Genomic DNA, 6,000 nt, shown 5'->3' on the forward strand with positions numbered 1-6,000 from the left:
TGAACAGTAGCTTTTATTATTTCTGTGGGTTTTCTAGTGGGTACATACAGCAGCTTTTCTCCAATCATAGCCTCAAAATTAATCATTGCCCCTTAAATTTAGAACTAATCCCTTGAATGTTAAATCTAGGATAGCCCAGGGTAACCAATAGGATGTGGCAAAAGTGATTGACTTCTGAGGTGAGGCAGAAAAAGCTTTGTAGCTTCTGCCTGGGCCTCTTGACAGGTTCAGTATGGGGCACCATGAGGAAGCCCACTTTCCCTTAGCCCACCATGCTGTGAGGAAGCCCAGGTCAGCAACATAAAGAGAGATGCTTGGCCAAGTACCTCATTGTTTCATCCACCCCTATTGAGATGCTAGATAAGTCAGTAGAGAAAGCAGTCTGGACACCCCACCCATTCCAGTATTCAGACAGCACCAGTCCCAGCTGCCACCTGATTGAACCACATGAGAGACCCCAAGCAAGAACCGCCCAGCTGAGCACAGTCAATCTATAGAACTGTGAAAGATGATAAATTTTTGTTTTAAGCAACTAAGTTTTAGGGTGATTTTTTTCCACACCAATGGGCCTTACAGTCAAGGTAAATCAGAGTTGGAAGGAGGAACCTTGGTTATTCTAATTTAAATCTAATCCCAAACAGATCATGATGTCACTCCCCTTCTCTCAACCCCACAATGGCCTCCCACCACCCCACAAAGTCCTCCTAAAGCCTGCCAGGCCCTGCATATTCTGTGCCCCATTCTCCCTCAGACCTCATTCATCTCCTATCACTTTTTTCTTCCCTTCTTCTGCTCTAAACAGTCTGGCCACCAAGCCTTTCCCTGAACATGCTTAAAAGGTCCCTCCCTTAGCTCGGCGCCTGTGGCTCAAGCGGCTAAGGCGCCAGCTACATACACCTAAGGTGGCGGGTTCGAATCCCCAGCCTGGGCCCGCCAAACAACAATGATGGCTGCAACCAAAAAAAATGGCCAGGCATTGTGGTGGGCGCCTGTAGTCCCAGCTATTTGGGAGGCTGAGACAGGAGACTCGCTTGAGCCCAGGAGTTGGAGGTTGCTGTGAGCTGTGATGCCATGGCACTCTACCCAGGGGGATAGCTTGAGGCTCTGTCTCAAAAAAAAAAAAAGGTCCCTGCCTCAGAGCCCAGGCACATGTTCTTCCCTCTGCCTGGAGTACCCCCTACCCCCACTTCCTCACAGCTTACTCCTTTACCTTATTCAATGTCTGCTCAACTGTCACCCCTTTAGGGGTCCTTTCCTGAAATATATATATACCTCAGTCCTCCCAATATCCCTTTCTCTCTTTGTACACTGATTTATTTTTCCTCAATTACCCATTGCTGCCTGACACTATATCACACATTTATTTATACACTTATTGATTGCCTTTCTTTTTCATACTAGAATGTAAACTTCCATGAGGTCAGGACTTTTGTCTGCTTGGCCACTGAGCTAAAGGGCCTAGAATAGTGCGTTACACACAGTAGCTATCAATCAATATTTGCAGGATAAATGAAATCTCTCCACCCTAGTGAAAGGAACTGAGGCCTAGAAATATGACAGGGACTTGCCCAAAGTCACGTCACAACTGAGCCTGACGCTATCCCGGGCCTCTCTTCCCAAACGTCCTTATGTACACCTGCCCAGAGCTCCATCTTCTTTACCACCCAGTGGCAGCGGCCACTCCTCTCTGTCACTCAGGCAGGCCAATAGCCCTCAGCTCTGCCGGTTGTTTCTGTCAAACAGTATTTATAATAAACTTTGTTTGAACTTTTGTCTAAGTGATAATAATAATAACACGATAATTATACAGAGTATATCCTACAACCAGCTGTATTTAATTAAAGCTGTAATTTTACTAAGAGTTTCTGGAAACAGAGTGAACCACAAGAGTTATACCACCCATACCCCTATATGGGGATTACATCAGCACAGGAGCAGGGTGGCTGGAACAGAGGCCCCAGAAGCCAGAGGTCACCAACAGTGCCCAGCTGCTGGAGTCTGGGGAACTGCCAATGTGAGGCCACGCAAAGGGTAGAGATGGAGTGGCCTCAGGCCAAAGGCTGAGTCTGGAACCTCTTAGAACACGTGCACAGATTTCTACTGATCTTCGTTGGCTCACAGGAAAGTAGTTTCTCTCAAGACTCTGGAATACAGGGCTAAGGAGCCAAGAAGACGCCAAACGGGAGCAAGGGAGAGGCCCACTGGCCTGCAGATGAGAGGCCCGGGGTGTGGAACCAGGGGAAGAAGCTAGTGCCAGCCAAGAAACAGGCCTTCCAGGCATGGATTCAGTCAACAAAATTTTGTTTAGTGCATATCACATGCCCGGCATTGTGCTAGGCACTAGGATTAAGGAGACAAAAGCCTTTGCCATGCTGAGTTTGAGTGAGCAAATAGATAGCCTCAGACACTAACCACAACAAGAGCTCTCTAAGAAAAGATTGGTTACCCTAGTGGCCAAGAGTAACCCCTCAGGTGCCAGATTACTTAGGTTCAAATCCTGGCTCTGCCCTGCCCAGCTAGGCAGCTATTTTACTTATCTCTGCCTCATTCTTATCATCTGTAAAATGGGAATAATCTTATCTATCTCAAAAGGTTATTATGAGAACTAAGTGAGTAAATCTGTGTTAAGTGCTTAGGACAACAGTGCTTAACCTGCAGAGAGGATTAGTAAATGTTAGCCATTATCACTAGATATTTCTGGGAGCACATAAAAGGAATTATTTTGATCTGGAAATAGGATGACCAGCCATCCCAATTTTCAGTGCTAAACTTTAGACTTTCAATGCTAAATCCAGTACAGTTACAGGAACACCAGGACAGTTGGTCACCTACATGAAAGTCAGAACTGGGTCTCAAAGAGAAGGGATACCCAAGCCAGACACACGCTAAGGATGACAGGGAGGGACTTAGCTCTGCAAAAGGGAGATAATACATGGGAAAGTACAGAACCCAGGATTCAGGTCCAGGGAAGTCATGAACTCCCTGTGTGATCCTGGGCTAGTCACATCCCTTCTCTGACACTCGGTTGTCCTATCTATAGCCTGCCAGAGGTGGACTGAGTCTCTCTGGAGCTCCCTGCAGGTCTGCAACTAGAGGAGACTAGGCTGCAGGTAGGGCCTTATGGGCCACCCCATCTGTCCCCAGCATGTGTGCACCCACTGAGAAGCACACATATCTTGAGCGTGAAATGGTAGGACAAGGTGGAAGGGTCAGCCACACAGGGTAAAGGAGACATTTGTCTACATATAAAATCCCTTCTCTGGGGCCTATGCAGGGCTGGATCAGTAGGGTTAACCAGAGATAGTTTTAATTGTCTAAAGAGGCTTGCTGCTGGGGGTGGGGGTTGAGCCAGAAGATCTCTAAAGAGATGCAGAAATATTCCTGGGTAATAAAATATCCCCTTTTCAGTGTCAAAGTTAATGTTCCAGGCCCCAGGTAAAAGCCAGTGACTTATCAGCCAGCTCTCCCTGGAGAGGGCCAGCGGCAGGCAGGGAAGGAGGGGAGCAGCTTGGGCTCCCCTCACTCTCAGAGCAGTGAGGGGCTTTGTGTTTGAAAGGCTCAGCCTCCTCTGAGGGGCTGAGCTCTCACGGAGACCCCCCACACCGTTGTCTGAACTGGAAGCTGGCCTACAAGTTGTCCCTGGAGCCTTGTCCCCCTCCTCCTGTCATTTCCACAGATGCTCAGTTGTTCTGCCCTCTCCTCCACCTCTGGCTCCTTTCCCCTCCCTCTTTCCATCCAGACTGTTCTTTCTACCTGTGTGCCCTGACCCTTCTGCAAGTGACTGTATTTGTGCCTGGGTTTGTGTCTGTCTGTCCTGCCGGGGTTCTGCCTCTGGGGTTGGGATGAGAAGGATAAGAGTCACACCCGTATACTCATATACCCCCATGTGACTCTGCAGAAACAGATGTGGGTGGGCAGTAGACAGCCTGCTCATGCCCCGCCATGCGCTCTGCACCCCTGCACTGGCACTGAGCCCCAAACCTGCTGGCGGGTGCCAGCGGCACAGCGCAGTGACTCTGACAGGCCGCTGGTTTAAATATAGAGTTGCGTACGAAAGCTAGGGCTAATTTTAGCAGGAATGTGCTGGAAACTTTTTGAGGGCTCTGTTCTCTAGCTGTCTCCCCTGTGCTCTTCCCTCAGGACAGGAAGTAAACCTGCCAGTCCCCTGTTCCTCACCTTCCCCCTCTCCCATGGAACCCCGCTTTCCAAACGCTAGCCCTGGGCCTTATCGTCACAGCATTCTGCTTCCAGGGCCCTGGGCCCACCCAGCTCCCCCTCTCCCCTGCCCTGCAGACCCACCCCTACAACAGTCTCTTCAGCAACACCAAAGCCGGTCAGCCTTGGAGAAGGACATCAGTTAAGCACAATATCCCTGCATCCTGCCCCACCCTGTCCTGGCCAGGAACACACCTCCTTGCTTCACATAATGATATAATCTGCTATTTGCTCAGCCGTCCCTGTTTGCTGGGCACTGTGCTAAGTGCTTTATAAGGTATTGCTCCTTTAACCCACAAAAGCTTGAGATAGACATGAGTAATATCCCCACTTTACAGACCAGGACACTGAGGCTCTTTAAAGTTCAAGAACTTGCCCAAGGTCATTTAACATGGCACTATTGGACACCAAATACATTGTCTTTACCAAAGAGTACCATTTAAGTGAGAACCTTGGGAGGAAGAAGTCATATTCAGTATAAGGATTATAATTCTGGAAGAGCCCAGATGATTGGGGCAGGAGTGGGGAAGCTCCTGTCTGTCACTCACCCTTCCTATGTTCTACGCCCCCACCCAGAGGCCCAGGGCAACAGGTCACACTTCTACCCCACTAAACTCTGCATTGTTTTGTTCCTATCCTGCCCTGCTTTCCCTTATTCATTCAAGTAGCATTTATAGAGCACCACTGTGTGCCCAGCACCATTGCAGGTGCCCAGCTGCAAAGTTGAACCAGGCAGCAGGCCAGGCTCAGCTCTGAAGTCCTCATGGATTAGTTGGTAGCAGACACAAGGCTAGAGTAAACATCTGCATTCTCACTGGTAAGGATAACAGGAGATAGGAAGACAGGGTGGAGAGAAAAAGTTGACACCCACCCAGAAGGGGCTGCACCTCCCCCACCTCCACAAGAAACTCCAGAAGGCATCAACTCTCTCTCCCCAGGCTGCTCTGACGGTTCTCTCCAGCAGTTCCAGAAAAATGCCCTGTCTCCCCACGGGGCTGTGTAACAGCACTGCTGCGTGGTTGTTGTGTTTGAGTGTGAGGACATTTCCCTATAATGAGGATTAGAATAGTAACGAGGAAGATGACACGCTGTAGTTAGAGAGCAACAGATCTCCGGGGAGTGCCTGCCCACCCTGCGGAGGGACGCCAGCTGCTGGGACCCCGATGAGGGGAGGCCCAGGAGCCAGGCCAGGGGGCTGGGTAAACGTCAGACGCTGGTCGCCATCCCCAGCCCACCCAACTCAGGGGACAGTGGCTGGCACTGAGGCCTGCAGGTTACCGGCTCACACCCTGGCCTTGGCAGCGGAGAGGAGACCCTAGGAAGGTTTTTAACTGCGGCCTCCCACACTCCCTTTTCCTCCCTCACTTTTCTCCATAGCAGTGGATTCCTCCTAATATACAATATCTTTTGTTTATTCATTTTTCTACTGTCTCCTGGATGAAAATGAAATCTTCATGTTTTGTTTCATGTCATTTCTTCCACTAGAACGACTCCAGGACCACAGTAGGTGTTCAAGAAAGATATGAGCATGAACAAATAAATTTGGGTTCAAGTGTGCTGTGCGGACCCTGGGTACCCATGGGATGGGAGGTGGGTTTCCACACAGCAGAAGTCTATGCCTGTGCCTGTCTGTGGGAGGATGCGTGTGTGTGTGTGTGAGAGAGAGAAAGAGAGAGATGCATGTCTGTGAGGTATATATTTGTGAAGTTTGGGTGTGACATGTGTGAGGCGTGTATTTGTGAAGTTTGTGTGTTGTTGGTGTGTACATATATATGTATGTGTGTG

This window comes from Otolemur garnettii, unplaced genomic scaffold (genome assembly GCF_000181295.1).
Source record: "Otolemur garnettii isolate 467f Iridium unplaced genomic scaffold, OtoGar3 scaffold00031, whole genome shotgun sequence".
In the NCBI taxonomy this organism is placed as follows: Eukaryota; Metazoa; Chordata; class Mammalia; order Primates; family Galagidae; genus Otolemur; species Otolemur garnettii.